Source organism: Symphalangus syndactylus, chromosome 4 (assembly GCF_028878055.3).
Source record: "Symphalangus syndactylus isolate Jambi chromosome 4, NHGRI_mSymSyn1-v2.1_pri, whole genome shotgun sequence".
NCBI lineage: Eukaryota > Metazoa > Chordata > Mammalia > Primates > Hylobatidae > Symphalangus > Symphalangus syndactylus.
Genome location: NC_072426.2, coordinates 63,891,188 through 63,908,189, shown reverse-complemented (window position 1 = coordinate 63,908,189; position 17,002 = coordinate 63,891,188). Strand labels below are relative to the sequence as shown.

The 17,002-nt window shown below is 37.8% G+C and overlaps 1 protein-coding gene across 6 annotated transcripts in view; it reads right to left on the bottom strand.

Moving 5' to 3' along the window:
- Positions 1 to 17,002, bottom strand: part of ELOVL6 (ELOVL fatty acid elongase 6) — a 149,081-nt gene that overhangs the window by 97,851 nt on the left and 34,228 nt on the right. The gene's annotated exons all lie outside the window — the stretch shown is intronic.

Here is a 17,002-nt window from a genome sequence, read left to right as displayed (position 1 = left end):
TATAGACAAATGGGACTAAACTAAAAAGCTTCTGCACAGCAAGAGAAATAATTAACAGAGTGAACAGACAGCCTTTGGAATGGGAGAAAATATTTGCGAATGATACATCCTGCAGGGGACTAACATCCAGAATTTACAAGGAACTCAAATAACTTAACCAAAAACCCCCAAATGCCTGGGTAACATGGTGAAACCCCATCTCTACAACAAAATACAAAAATCAACTGGGTATGGTGGTGTGTGCCTGTATTCCCAGATACTCGAGAGGCTGATGTACGAGGATCATTTGAGCCTGGGAAGTTGAGGCTGCAGTGAGCAGTGATTGAGCCACTTCACTGCAGCCCAGGTGACAGAGCAGGGCAAACACACATACACACACACATACACACATGTGCGTGCCAAAAAGTCCAGGCATGGTGGCTCACGCCTGTAATCCCAGCACTTTGGCAGGCTGAGGTGGGTGGATCACCTGAGGTCAGGAGTTCCAGGCCAGCCTGGCCAACATGGTGAAACCCCATCTCGAATAAATACAAAAAATTAGCTGGGTGTGGTGGCTCATGCCTGTAATCCCAGCTATTTGGGAGGTTGAGGCAGGAGAATCACTTGAACCCAGGAGGCGGAGGTTGCAGTGAGCCAAGATTGTGCCATTGCAGTCCAGCTTGGGCAACAAGAGCGAAACTCTGTCTCAAAAAAAAAAAAAAAAAAGCCAAATAATCATCCCATTAACAAGTGGGTTTAGGGTACGAACAGAAATTTTTCAAAAGACAAATAGCCAAGAAGCATATGAAAAAATGTTCAACATCACTAGTCATCAGAAAAATTCAAATTAAAACCACAATGAAACATCATCTTATACCAGTCAGAATGGCTATTATTGAAGGACAAAAAATACACGTTCAACATGGATGGAACTGGAGGTCATTATGCTAAGTGAAATAAGCCAGGCACAGAAAGACAAACGTTGCATGTTCTCTGTTCCCACTTATTTGTACGATCTAAACAGTTGAACTCATGGAGATAGAGTAGAAGGATGGTTACCAGAGGCCCAGAGGGGGTTGTGCGGGGGAGGGGAGGTAGGAATGGTTAATGGGCACATACGTAAAAAAATAGAAGGAATGAATAAGACCTAGTATTGGGTAGCACAACAAGGTGAGCATAGTCAATAATTTAATTTTACATTGAAAAATAACTAAGAGTATAATTGGATTGTTTGTAACACAAAAGATAAATGTTTTGTTTGTAACACAAAGGATAAATCCATTTTCCATGAAGTGATTATTATACACTGCATGCCTGTATCAAAACATCTCATGTACCCCATAAATATATACACTTACTGTGTACCCACAAAAATTTAAAATAATTTTTTTAAAAAGGACAAAAATATAACATGTTGGTAAGGATGCAGAGGAAAGTGAACGCTTATATACTTTTTGTTTTGTTTTATTTTGAGATAGAGTCTCGCTCTGTTGCCCAGGCTGGGGTGCAGTGGTACCATCACAGCTCACTGCAGGGTCAATCTCCCAGGCTCAAGCGATTCTCCTGCCTTGGCCTCCCAAGTAGCTGGGATTACAGGCAGAAGCCACTATGCCCAGCTAATTTGTTGTATTTTTAGTAGACACAGGGTTTCACCATGTTACTGAGGCTGGTCTTGAACTCCTGGGCTCAAGAGATCCACCCATCTTGGCTTCCCAAAGTACTGGGATTACAGGTGTGAGCCACCGCACCCGGCTCTTATGTATGGTTGATGGGGATGCAAATCAATTAGTACAACTTGTATGGAAAACTACGGAGATTTCTTCGAGAACTAAAAATACAACTAACCTTTGATCCAGCAATCCCACTGCTGGGTATACATCCAAAGGAAAAGAAATCATTGTATCAAAAAGATACCTGCACTTGTATGTTTATCACAGCTCTGTTCACAATGTCAAACATATGGAATCAACTTAAGTGTCTATCAGTAGAGGACTGAATAAAGAAAATGTGTTATGTGTACACAATGAATACTACTCAGCCGTAAAAAGATTGAGATCATGTCTTTTGGAGCAACACGTATAGAACCGGAGGCCATTATCTTAAGTGAAACAATTCAGACACAGAAAGACAAATACCACATGTTCTCACAAGTGGAAGCCAAATAATTTATACACAAGAAGCAGAGTGTGAAATGATGGACAATGGAGACTTGGAGGCATGGGGTGATAGATGATGGGAGGTTGCTTGGTGGGTACAAAGTGTGTTGCTCCATTGATGGATGCAATGAAGGCCTGACTTCACCACAATGCAATATATTCATATGACAAAACTGTACTTGTACTCCATGAGTATGTATATATATATATATAAAATCTTCCTAATACTGGTATTTATCTGCCTACATAGAAAAATCTCCACTTAGAAAAGACCAACATAGAAAAACATATGTTGTAAGCACCCCAAAAATAATAAATGTATTCATTTTCAAAGACTGTATCCTATAGATTTTTGAGAGCGTAAATAAATGCCTTCTTAAATCTTGAATTTTTCTTCCCCTTAAAACAAGTACATCATGTAGCCAGAGTGAACAGTTATGTTTCAGATTTGAAAAGTAGAAATTTGAAGGGAACTGTTTCTTTTTTTTCTGCATTTACTTTGTGCATTTTATTTTTAGTTTTAGTTTTTCATAGAGACACTATCTCACTATGTGGCCCAGGCTGGTCCTGAACTCCTGAACTCAAGCAATCCTTCTGCCTTGGCCTCCCAAAGTGCTGGAATTACAGGTGTGAGCCACCGTGTTCAGTCTACTTCATGTATTTTCAAAATAATCCTGAAAATGCATGCAATAAAACCCCTCCACAGATTCATTACACTCAAATTCATAAGACATTCTCCTTGCCTAAACTGTCAGACTTAAACAGACAGGCGGCAAGAAATAAACTCACAAGTTTTGGATTCTTTGCTTACAGATTGATCTAGATGTGTTTGAAATGGTTCTCAATCTAATAAATACCCAAACATACTGGCAATTTCCATATTATTATATGTTACTACAATTTTTTCTGGCAAAAGGGAATCTCAAACTCATTATCTGTCAATGGCTAATTTCTGAAACAGATGATTTCTCAGCAATTAGAGAATGTTAAGTAAAATATTGTCAAAAATCCGCCATTTGTATTTTTAAAACTAAAAATGCTTAAAATTCTAAGAGCAGAACAATTAAAACATTATTCTTGACATTATTTAAATGACTTTAGATACTCTTGCATTGTATGATCCTTTCATTTCCAAGCTTTAATTTTATTAGTTGGCGATAATAGATATTCATATTTTAAAATAAAAATACAGTTTTAGGGTCAGGCATGGTGGCTCAGGCCTGTAATCCCAGCACTTTGGGAAGCCGAGGTGGACGGATCACCTGAGGTCAGGAGTTTGAGACCAGCCTGGCCAACATGGTGAAACTGTCTCTACTAAAAATACAAAAATTAGCCAGACATGGTGGCACATGCCTGTAATCCCAGCTATGCAGGAGGCTGAGGCAGGAAAATTGCTTGAACCTGGGAGGTGGAGGTTGCAGTGAGCCAAGATCATGCCACTGCATTCCAGTCTGAGAGACAGAGCAAGACTCCGTCTCAAAAAAAAAAAAAAATTTAAAATATAAACTTTAACTTTGAAATTCTTAACTGAATTTCTGTACCTTCTAATTGCATAAATTCCGCATGACTAAAGATTTCAATATTTTTTAATACAGGTTGAGTATCTTTTATCCAAAATGCTTGGGACCAACCAGAAGTGTTTCAGATTTTTTTTTTTTTTTTGGATTTTGGAATATTTATATATACATAATGAGGTATCTTGGGGATGACACCCAAGTCTAAACACAAAATTGATTGTTTCATATACACCTTATAAACATAGCCTAAAGGTAATTTTATATGATATTTTTAATAATTTTGTGCATTAAACAAAGTTTTGTCTGGACCTACAACTTGAGGTCAGGTGTGGAATTTTCCACTTTTGGTGTCATGTTAGCACTCAAAAAGTTTCGGAGTTGAAGCATTTCTGATTTCAGATTTTCAGATTAGGGATGTTCAATTTGTACCATTGTTATATTAATGAGTTGCCAATAAGATCAGTATTTGGGTTTGACCAATGGGATAGATGCTTGGGTGTGTCAGAAGACTTATATATACGTAATTATTTACCAAAAGGCTTCTAATTAATTACAACTAGGCCAATAATGATGTTGAGATTTGACATGCTTGCCCATTAAGAGACAGAATTTGTGGGTGATAAAGAAGTCTAAAAGGCAATCTTGCATCATAAATAAGAGAATGGACTTTCGAATGAGAGATCCTAGACTTAACACCTGCTTCTCCCACTTACTAGCTGTACAACGTTTGGTGAATTACTTAATCTCTTGGTTTCTGAGTTTCCTCATCAGTAAAAAGGAGATTTAAAAAGTCCCTTGTTGCCTGGGACTGTTGTGAAGATTAACTTAGATAATGGATTGTACAGGATACATTTAATCATCAGTCAGTGAATATTAATATTACAGAAGTTATAGCATTCAACAACTAAAAAGTCCTTATCTGAAAATATTAGCATCTCTTAGTTCTAAACTGGGTAGAAATCCTAGATGTAAAATAAAAGGCAGTTTAATACAGAGTAACAGTAAGATAAATATTCATGAGAAGTATTCATTCTAAATAGCTGACTTCTATTGATTTGGCTCTTGGCCCTCCCATATGCCCCCCCAAAATATCTGTAAAACTTAATATTGCTTGGGTTACCCTATAATAAGAAAGTTTCCTTAAAGACTATCAAGAGGTCATATCTTATGTCATATCAAGTCCTATTATGGACACTTCTCTTTGCAGAGAATTAACTAAATACACCATCAGTACAAAATGATTGAGGAAAAAAACTCATCTATCATGGTAGAGTCTCATGTATTATTTCCTGGCTTTATATATATAGCTGCTATTGTCATGCTATTAGGATTATAAAACCTTTACTTTCCCAAATCTTACCTCTCTGACACCCAGCTCAGGATCTCCTTTGTTTTAAAAAGAACAAAGGGTTCTCTCAGGCACTGAATGAGAATTTATTCGGTGAAAATACAGATAGTGCCACGCCTGGCTTTTCTGCCAGGCAGTGATGCCTGATGCCAGATCTTCTCACACTGTGGATATATTTGAACATATGAAACACCTGGGAATTTTGTTGAACTGCACATTCTGATTCAGTGGGTCTGGGGTGGAGCCTGCCTGAGATTCTGCATCTCTGGCAAGCTCTGCAGTGATGCTGCTGGTTCACATACACAGATCACACGTAGAAGTAGTGAGGATTGTGACAATCAGGTCGCTATATATAGTGTATGTGTGTGCGTACACATGCAAGTATGTTAGAAGGCTAAAAATATTTCAGAAAATTTTAGAAGGGGAAAGCATTTTACTGCACTGTCCTAGAAACCTTATTTCAAAATGAACATTTCATTCTTTCAAAATTTGCTTTTTCAAATTAGCAAAGACAATCCTTCGTCTCTCAAAAGGAGGATGCCAAACCTATGTGACCCCTCCGTGAGTATAAACACTGGTCTATTGAAGAGCAGGAATGACACAGTAGTTGATGAACCACTTCTTTTTGATGTGCCTTTGGGTATGGTTTTGAAAATAAGAAATTCACATTTTAATGTTGATCAGGCAGCATAACCTGTGTTAGCTTGTAAGTAGGAAACCAGAACCCTGACAGAGATGAAGAAACAATTATAACCAAAATGTACATTATGAAAACTTTCTGGTATCACTGTTAAGATTTAATAATAGTGAAAAGGGAATTATAATTACAGTAAAATTGTGGTACGCATATCATTCTGCAGAAAGTAGGTAGGTTCCGTAACTTACGAGACCTTATACATAATTTCATTTTTTGCTCAAAGTATGAATCTTCAAAATACAATGACAGCAATTGCTACCTACTTATCTCTTTTGAGTGATTTAAACTTTAATAGTGTGATAATTTAAATGCTACTTATAGATCGTGGGCTAAAACTTAATTGATATTTAATAGTGGAAGATTAAAAACTGCCACAGTTACAGATGATGAGAAATGTACTTATTGGCATAAAATCTAACAAGGGTGATCAGGTAAAAATGCCATGTAAAACAAATTATAGCGGATAAATGCTCCTTTCAGATTCATAAGCTGTTGACACATTTTACCCTTTATGTAAATCCCATTCTTAAAACAGTTTTCTTCTTGGCACCCTGAAAGTTGAAGCTTTTGAAACCTTATGCTCCAACATAAATACAGAAATGAAAAACTGTTATAATTTTTAAAATTTTAAGAGTGGTTTTGCAGATTTAAACTAACAGATCTTCATTTAAAGTAGGATCCACTGAGCTCTCCAGTGTCATTCCTGAAATAACTAGAAGTGGAATAATGGGCTGTTTCTTACTTTGTAGTTTCTAATGCAATGTAAGCAGCTTTACAAGGCTTAGCTGTCCCCACTGCCCTAACAGCATTCTTTACTTCATTTGCAAGGAAACCGGAAGTTTTTTCTCCCCAATTTTATACCAAGGCACAGACTTTGTCTATTAAAAATACCAATTCCACTTTTATTTAGTAAAATTAAGAAATTTTAAAAGTACCAGGCTTTTTGTCCATCAATATTAATTTCTTTTGTTTTCTTTTTCTGAGATAGTCTTACTCTGTCACCGAGGGTGGTGTGTAATGGTGCAATCATGGCTCACCACAGCCTTCACATTCAAGGCTCAAGTGAGCCTCCCATCTCAGCCTCCCAAGTAGCTGGGACTATAGGTGTGTGCCACCACACCCAGCTAATATTTTATTTTATTTATTATTTTATTTTTTGATACAGAGTCTTGCTGTATCTCCCAGGCTGGAGTGCAATGGTGCGATATCAGCTCACTGCAGCCTCCACCTCCCAGATTCTCCTGCCTCAGCCTCCGAGCAGCTGGGATTACAGACACGCACCATCACACCCGACTAATTTTTATATTTTTAGTAGAGGCAGGATTTCACCATATTGGCCAGGCTGGTCATGAACTTCTGGCCTCATGTCATCCTCCTGCCTCGGCCTCCCAAACAGCTGGGATTACAGGCATGAGCCTCCGCACCTGGCCTATTTTTATTATTAATAGAGACAAGCTCTTATGTGTTGCCCAGGCCGTGATATTAATTTCTTGATGTGAACATGTGATTGCCTCTCAGCAAAGTTATTTTTGAGCTACTTCTGTCATCAGACCCAAACCGAATTTCTTATCAGCTGCTAACTTTTCTCTTACACCATCCCCACTGAGTTGAGAAGATGGCTTGGTGCTACATGAAAGGGAAGTGGCAATGTAACGACCAAAATAGATAATCACAGGCTATAATGTCACACTAACTATGGATCCTATGTCTTATTTGTAATTAACTTGGAGAAGAAATGCTAGGCCAAAAATGTGGTAGAGGTCAAAACAGGGACTTTCCACAAAGAGAGATCTGAGTCCAACTTCTACCCTTTTGACAGTTATCAATTCTGTGACTGATTCTTGCAGCATTATTTGATAATTAAATGAGCAATGTATTTTAAGCACATTAGGCACTTAATATATGCTTGCTACAATATACTGTACTATACAATCTACATAGCATACACTGCTATTATATACTAATATATAATTGCCCAATAAATGTTTAACAAATCTCGGGCATAACTGGTAATATACTTTTTAAACTTCTGTGAACATTTAAGTTTGAAGTACATATTGACCACACTCACATAGAGCAAAACTTTTACTTCTTAAAAGTTTTTTAATTATAAATTATTATGATTGTTTTTTAAGAATCAAATCATAATGATCATGGCTTTAGAAATCTTCCTACATTTGCTCACATACTATTTATTATATATTGTATAGTTATAGTTATACTAATACAGAAGGGATAGCCCTAGAGACTGAGAGCATAGGAAACTCCTCATCTTTAGCAAAAAATTTTATTATTTACAACAGTCAGAAAAAAATAATTTTTCAATCTATCAAAGATACCTAAATAGATTTTATTACAAATTGAATATTTTACAAAATCAAAGTTTAACAATTTGTATCACAAACATCAAAATTTATCTATGTGATTGAGCTTTTTTGGAACACTTTATTTTTCCTCTAACACAATGCCATTTTTTCCAGGCAGTGAGAGTCCCAAGGTGTCCTGGTTCATATATCCATATCTAGACCCCGAGACAGTTCAATATGCATGATACAATGGCTACATATTGCAGGTACATTTAAAATAATCAGAATTGCTAGAGGGCTTGGGGCAGATCAACAACCTCCTCGTATCTAACATCTTCCTAAACCACAGGTTCTCATCACATCTCCTGGAGAGATTTAATAACCTCCCCATCCCTACTTCCAGAGATGTCAAGGCCTCAGCACTGGTGATTATAAAAGGTTCCCAGAGAATTACAACACGGGAAGCACAGCTCATGTTGAGAACCACTGCCCTGAATAATGAGCGTTGCTACAAGGCGGTATAGGAATAATAAAGCACACAGGCATTTGGAAAAGACATTTTCCAAACTTCTCTTAGGAATAGTGCCTTAGTGGGCACATATCCAAATATGCCTGCTTTCCTTTCTTTAAATACCTATTCAAGAGACAAATAAAGGAATAGAAAATAAGAAGGGGAAGACAAGAAAACCGGAGGCTGCACCAGAGCCACCTTGAAAATGTAAAGGACTGGTGGTTGTTACAGAGCCTGCCAGTTAGTAGAATCTTAATATTCAGGAAGTTAAAATGTTTTCTGGAGTGAGAAGCTGTGTCAGGAAAAGAGGATTAGGTAACAAGTGACCTAGAATTAGGATGTGATTCTCCCTGAAGGATTGCTGGAGAGGAGATAATGAAAGGTAAGGGCTTTTCCAAGACATTTCCACATTGGACTGACCTCCAACTAAAATCTTACTAAATACTAACAGAAATAAAAGGGTTCTGGCTGGGCACAGTGGCTCATGCCTATAATCCCAGCAGAAGTCAAGGCTGGAGGATCACTTGAGCCTAGGAGTTCGAGACTGGCCTAGGGAACCTAGAGAGACCCTGTCTCTACAAAAAATTAAAAAATTAGCCAGGCATGGTACCAAGCATCTGCAGTCTTGACTACTCAGAAGGCTGAGGTAGGAGGATCACTTGAGCCCAGGAGATTGAGGCTCCAGTGAGCTAGGACTGCACCACTGCACTCCAGCCTGGGCAACAGAGCCAGACCCTGTCTCAAAGAAAGAGAAAAAGAAAAGGGGCCCATGTAATAAAGCACATGCTTCTTTTTCAGGACAGAAGAGACAAGTGGATTGAATTCATTTCTTTAAGCAGTTAGTTTTATACTCCCTTAGTAAATAAAACAGGATTAATGAGTATCTGCCTTAGAACAAAATATATCATAAAACTGAAAAGCATCCACACTGAAAACACAAAATTAGTCCTCAAAGAAATCTTTCATATGGTAACCAGTGACTGGATATTTGTGGTTAAAAGAAGCCATAACAAGGCTGGTAAAAGATGCAGTTTCCTTAGTCAAATAATTGATTTGTAACAACTGATAGAAACTGGCTAATTATCATTCTGATTAATCATTTTTGGCATATTTGAAAGGAGGATAGTCTAAAAGTAAATGGCCATCTGGGTCACTGCCCATTTGGGGTTCTTCTAGCAAGGCCAAGAAGAAGGAGGACGGAAAAGAAAGGCTCAAACATCTTATTCACCCCTAGTGTCAAGTAACCACAAACTTCATTTGTTCCCTTTATAATTTATTGCAAAAAGTAGGAAAAACCAAAGCATAATATGAAATTAATTTGGTACATGCAATGTGAAGCAAAAATAGTTATTCTAGTTTGAGCTGGTAAAACATCAAATAATAGTACACGGTTATTAGAGGGAGGGAAAAGAAGTGACTGAATACTCTAAAATATGTCTTGGATAGGCCAGGTGTGGTGACTCATGCCTGTAATCCCAGCATTTTGGGAGGCCAAGGCAGGTGGATCACGTGAGGTCAGGAGTTCAAGACCAGCCTGGCCAAGATAGTGAAACCCCGTCTCTACTAAAAATGCAAAAATTAGCTGCATGTGGTGGCACGCACCTGTAGTCCCAGCTACTCGCGAGGCTGAGGCAGGAGAATTGCTTGAACCTGGCAGGCAGAGGGTGCAGTGAGCCGAGATAGTGCCACTGCACTCCAGCCTGGGTGAAAGAGCAAGACTCCGTCTCAAAAAAAAAACAATTTCTTGGATATTTTATTTCCTTAAGAAAATCATCAACTCAATAAACATTTACTGAGTGCCAACTACCTCAAGGAATTACAGTATCTGCTATGGAAGCTGTAAAGCTATGTGCCCTCAGGGAACTGTACATGTTACAATAGCCTAAATGGCATTTTGTTAGTCTCATTATATTGTCAAGCAAATTATTAAAAGTAGGAAATATATATTCATGAAGAAGTGGACCAGCACTTTGTCCTTGACACGGCAAATCCTTTTCTAGGAACAAGAAGAATTAACTAAATACATTTAAATAATCATTAAATATCCAATCACTTTATATATAAACACGAAGATAAACCAAAGTTCATGGATATAGTACATTGAAACTGTATTTGTCAAGTTAGTTAATTATGCTTTAACACGTGGTTTCAGAAAATCATTATATTATGCTCTTGCCCTTGTTCCCTTGTTTGCAATTTGATACTTTTAACATATGTTATTAACAAAAATCCAAACATACTATAAAGCCCTATTCTGCTTTATACTATGAAGAGTTCATCTTTCCACGTCACTACATATTCATCCATCTCCACAGAAATAGATAACTACAGTAAAGAACAACCTAGTGGACCATCGTGTGCACAGTCTATAATTCAATAAACCCCATTTTGAAGATCACAAACATTTTTAACTCAATATCATGTGCTTTATTTTGTAGCACCTGTGAGATCAACCTACACATTTCCTCTAATCATACTAGGTTCACTGAGATAGGAACACAACTCTTAGGAAGAAAAACTCCACACTCATTAACATTTTTCTATATCCTGAGGGCACAGTCAGTCAAGAACCAGGACAAAATTTAACAACCATTCTCTAATTGGCAGCCAAGATATTGGAGAGAGAGATATATATATACATATATATATATGTTTTTTTTTTTTTTTTGAGACAGAGTTTCGCTCTTGTTGCCCAGGCTGGAGTGCAATGGCACGATCTCAGCTCACTGCAACCTCCACCTCCCAAGTTCAAGGGATTCTCCTGCCTCAGCCTCCCAAGTAGCTGGGACTACAGGTGCATGCCACTATGCCTGGCTAATTTCTGTAGTTTTAGTAGAGACGGGGTTTTGCCACGTTGGCCAGGCTAGTCTTCAACTCCTGACCTCAGGTGATCCACCTGCCTTGGCCTCCCAAATTGCTGGGATTACAGGCATGAGCCACCGTGCCCGGCCAAGATATTGGATTATTAAGTTAAACAAATAGTCATGACTCACAAAATCTGAATCTCAGCTCTTACTTTGCACAGTTGCTGTACTTTTTATCAATTTTAATCGCTTCTAGACTTATATTGTGATTTGCATAGATTTTTCTCTCTTTTACCTGTAAAACTGAGACAATAATTATGTACCTGACAGCATGAAGATAGTGTCATGCTGGAATATTAGATACTTTATTTAAATAAAGATTTTCCTTTATGCAGTTAGTCAATACACTTTTATGGAGTGCCTTCCATGTGCCCAGATACCAGGGCAAACCCAGGGGAACAAGACAGACAAAAATCTGTGATGGGATTTATAGTACAAGGGAACTATTAGTTAACAATATATGAGAGGACAATGATAATAACTTGGTGACAAAAGTTACTTTGCTTAATCATGTAAAGTAGAAAAAGAAGTATCTTTCAATTAAATTGGTATGGTTTTAATTTTTTACTATAGAAATAAAGTACACAGTTTTTTCTTTTTTTTTTAAAGTCAAGTAACATAGGGAGGTGTAAAATAAAAGCCAAGTCTCCTTCTCTTTCCTAATGAACTCTCTTCCACTTCAGATTTTTATGCATATTCACATATCAGTAAATGCATATACTTTCTAAATATCATATTTTAAAAACTATTGTGCATCTTGGTGTTTTTCACTTACAATGATGTATCTTTGAGATCTTTGCACATTAACACATGAGACGTTGGTGTTTCTAACAGTTACAGAAAATGCAAAGTCACCCTCCAAAAAGATTCCAAAATGTACAAAAATTCACACTTTCAACAGCACATTTCTCTCTAACACTCAGACGACTGCTCAAAAATTTTAACCTCTCACAATCTAAAAGATGAAAGTGGTATCTCATTGCTATTTTATTTTTTCAGTTATGAGTATATTTAGGCATTTTTTCATATGTCTACTGAAAGAAATGGCTAAAAAAAATTTCCTTTCCTGTGAACTTTCTATTCATGTCTTTATTATTGAGCTATATTTTTCTTATGAATTGGTACGACCTCTTTTAACATTAGGAAAAGTGGCACCTAATGGAAAACACTTAAACCTTAAAGTTTTCTAAAAAACAACACATGAGGGTTTGCTTACAACTCACACAAACACACACACACACACACACACTATTGGATGTCTTTTTAACAGTGCATCTTGGAGATCTTTCCATAACAGTGTTGCTCCTGACACCCTGTCTCCCTTGTCAAAGAAGCTCCTTACAGGTAGAGCATTTTCACTGGCCCTTTCCTTGGCCTTGAATTTCAAAACCTGCATAGATCACTATCACTATTTTATAGCCTTTGCTCAATATTATCTTCCTGAACATCCCTGCAAAATTATATCTTCCTTCCAAAATTATACCTTCCTTCCACCCACCCCCACCTTCCTGTGTTGCTTTTCTCATTAGCAGGAATCGCCATCAGACATGCTATGTATATACAAACTATAATGATATATTACTTATTTGTCTATGGTCTATCTCTTGCTACTGAAATGAAGTCAGGGATTAAAAACAGTATCAGTAAATAATTTGCACAGGTGTGCTAGTTTACAGGCTTCCATCAACACCAGTCTCATGGTGGTAAAGCTTCAGATATTTTTGATTTACTGAAATTATCCTCTCTAGGCTATTGTAACAATTAAATACTAAAAATATGCATGTTGCCCATATGTTGTTAGCAATGTGCACTTTTGAAATACACTGTTTTCTATAGAAAGTTTAATTACAAAGGGAAATTAATAAATTCCTTAATGTGAAACACTGACCATATTCCACGGTGAAGATAAGGATAACAGATATGATCTGCAACAAATAAAAGGGTTGGGAAACAGCTAAACGGAGAGAAGGAAAGCAAGCATCTCACACACTGACTGACTCTTCTGTGGTTTTTAATTGTTGCTTTTCTATTCAGTGGAGTCTTGCACCTTATTGGTTTCTCCAACAGAGTAGATCAGTACTAAAGAATAAATAGAATTCAAGTCATTATCCAGTACAATTAGCAATGGATGCTGCTATATGAAAGAATGCTATCTATTCCCTCTTGTAATGGTGGTAGAGAGGTATAATATACAACCATTACAGAAGACAGTATCTATCAACATTTCCAGTGCAATGTAATCCAAGTAATAAAAGACTGGAAAAAAAACACAAACACCCATGTAATGGATTATATGCAGCCTGAACAATATAGAATGCAGAAGCTCCTAGTTTACTCAAATGAAATATGTCTGTGTATGTATAAAATATCTTCAAGATGCACTGTTAAGTCCATACAGTAAGATAAAAAATGCTATGTATTATATACTAGCATTTGTGTTCTTAAAAGAAAAAAATATATACAGTCAATCCTCATTCACTGATTGTGTATTTGCAAATTCTCCTACTTATGAAAATTTAACCCCAAGTCTATACTGATGGCACTTTCATGGTCATTTTCAAACATGCACAGAGGGATGAAAAATTGGAGTTGCCTGACCTGCACATCCCCAGCTGAGGTGGAGCAAGGTGACACACTGCCCCCTGTTCAGCTCTCATACTGCAAAATAGGTGTCTCTTTTGCAGTCTTATTTAGTTCCATGTCTTTCCAACTTTTGTGCTTTGTGTTGGCAATTTCACTGTTTAAAATGGCTCCAAAGCTTACTGCTATCTCATGTTCCTAAGAACGAGAAGGCTTCAACAGTTCTTACAGAGAAACTACATATGTTAGATAAGCTTCATTCAGGCATGAGTTAGTGCTGTTGGCTGTGAGTTCCATGTTAAGGAATCAACAATGTATGATAAATAAGGTATTTTAAGCAGAAACACACACAAAACTAGGTTACGTGTTGATCAGAAATATTGTAACCAAAAGCTCTCAGGAAACTAACCCTATATTTCCCTAAGTGCAAGGGTTCCATATTCACAAGTTCAGTGTTTGCGGTGACTTTACAGAAATATCTACCTGGAATAATGAGAATCTCATTATTTGTAATTGCTTTTGTGCACACAAAACATCTCTGAAGAGCACACTGGCTACCCACAGGGAGGAGAATTGTGTGGTTGGGGAAAGGGATGTAGTCCTTTATATAAAATACTTTTTCACTGCACACCCTTGTGGAACATTTTAAATTTTATGCCATGCCTACTTTTTAATTTTTTTTAAAAAAAATCTAAAGTTAAAAAATAAACTAAAAGAATGCTAACAGTAGAAAACTGAACAAATGATTGAAAGATTACCCATAGTAAAATTAATTATAAAGGTAACAGACAACCAAAATTTTCTCTTAATTTTAGTCAGACTCAGTAAAACTTTAATGCAGTGATTTCAAGAGGCTGTGCTGAACCATTTTGCTGAATATAGACATCTTGTGGGTTGTGGGTTTATTTTATTTTTTGAGACAGGGTCTCAATGTATTGCCCAGGCTGGAGTGCAGTGGCGCAATCACAGCTCACTGTATCCTCGAGCTCCTCAGGCTCAGGTGATCCCCCCACCTCAGCCTTCTGAGTTGTTGAGACTACAGGCACATGCCACTACGCTTAATTTTTTTTCTATTTTTTGGATACGGAGTTTTGCTAAGTTGCCCAAGCTAGTCTCCAACTCCTGGGCTCATGCAATCCACCCACCTCAGCCTCCCAAAGTGCTGGGATTGCAGGTGTGAACAACTGTGCCAGGCCTGAATATATAGGTATTTTGGATGACTGTTTTCCCCAGAAAATTAAAGTTGCCATTTCCCTCCTGTCTCCCTACAGGAGGTTAATGAATGTGCTGAAGTATGCCAAATTTTAAGGTACCCAAATGTGATATGCGACATAATAAATTCCACTGTTTACTGAGCTTCTACTACATGCTAGGTAATAGACATTATTTAATTAGACTTTCACAACTCTGCAAAGCAGTTATTGGGACACTCATTGATGAAGAGAAAACTGAGTCTTCAGGAGTGAACAATTTACTTGAAGTCACCCAGATAGTCAGTGGTCCAGCTGGGGTTTGAACTAAATGGTCTGTGTCCAAGACTACGTAGGGAAAAACTAGTCCCTGTGAATGAAGAAAGACCCAATCATTTAGATAAAAATAGTGCAGAATCACACTGAGAATATACGAATTCCAAACTACAATTCAAATGTGCAATCAATATCTGAGGTATTCAGACACAAAACAGAAAGCAGAAGCCTACTTGGGTGTGAAGCCATACACAGTTCACCTGAGGGGGCTTTGTATTTGTTGTGTCCTATCTGGATCTCTCTTCTCCTAGATGGTCCCAGGGCTAGCATGGTCTTCTCATTTGCTACCAGGTCAGATGCCAATTCTTTAGTGAGGCTTTCCCTGACCCCCTAGCTAAAACAGCTCCCTCTGGCCCCAAGTCACCTCCTATCACACTATTTTCATTATAGCAGTTAGCAACATCTAATGTTATTTTGTCTATATACTTATTTACATGTTTAGTGTTTGTGTCCTAGTGGTATGAATGGTTTCTGAGAACAGCGGCCTTGTGCCTGGAACAGTGTCTGGCAAATACAGGCTCCTCAATAAACATTTATCAAACTGAGTCACTGAAATTCTACAGTTATGGACTGACCGCATAGTGTTGCAGACTTGGATGAAGGTCAAGTCTCATCATCAATGAGTATAAAATGCTATAAGGGTGACATACAAGTCAAACTGACTTTAATATGAGAAAATCTATCACTGCCAAATGAAAAGCAAAAATGGAAGAGTTTAAGATTAAAAGTTCAAAACCTTAAAAGATTGTATGAAGGTGGCAGCACTGAGGTGGGCTTTCTAAGTTTCAGAAATAGAGAAAGAAGAGAGATATTCCAGTGGTTTAATTTGCCAGGGTCATATTCTGAGCTAGGCACTAAGGAAACACTTTGACCTAACTCAACTTTCTTAAGTCTGCCACAAGATGCCACGAAGATTTGTCACAAGAAAGCAAACACAGCCGGGTGAGGTGGCTCACGCCTGTAATCCCAGCACTTTGGGAAGCCAAGGCAGAAACAAGCTGAGGCAACATGGCGAAAGCCCATCTCTACAAAAAATAGAAAAATTAGCCAGGTGTGGTGGCATGCACCCGTAGTCCCAGCTACTCAGGAGGATGAGGTGGGAGGACCGCTTGAGCCCAGGGAGGTCAAGGCTGCAATGAGCCATGATGACGCCACTGCACTCCAGCCTGGGTGAAAGTGGGACCTTGTCTCAAAAAAAAAAAAAAAAAAAACCACTCAGGATGGAAGTCAAGTGGGTTGGTAGGTTGTTCATTTATTTCTGATGAAAGAATTTCTTGTTTTGAGGAATTTCTTTTTTTTTTTTTTTTTGAGACAGGGTCTCACTCTGTTGCCCCAGCTGGAGTGCAGTAGCACGATCACAGCTCACTACAACCTCTGCTTCCCGGGCTCAAGCAATCCTCCCACCTCAGCCTCTCGAGGAGCTGGGACTACACGTGCACCCCACCACACCCAACTAAGAAAGGATTTCTTAAATGTAATGTGGTATGTGGCCTTTCTGTGCATTTAATCCTTATCATG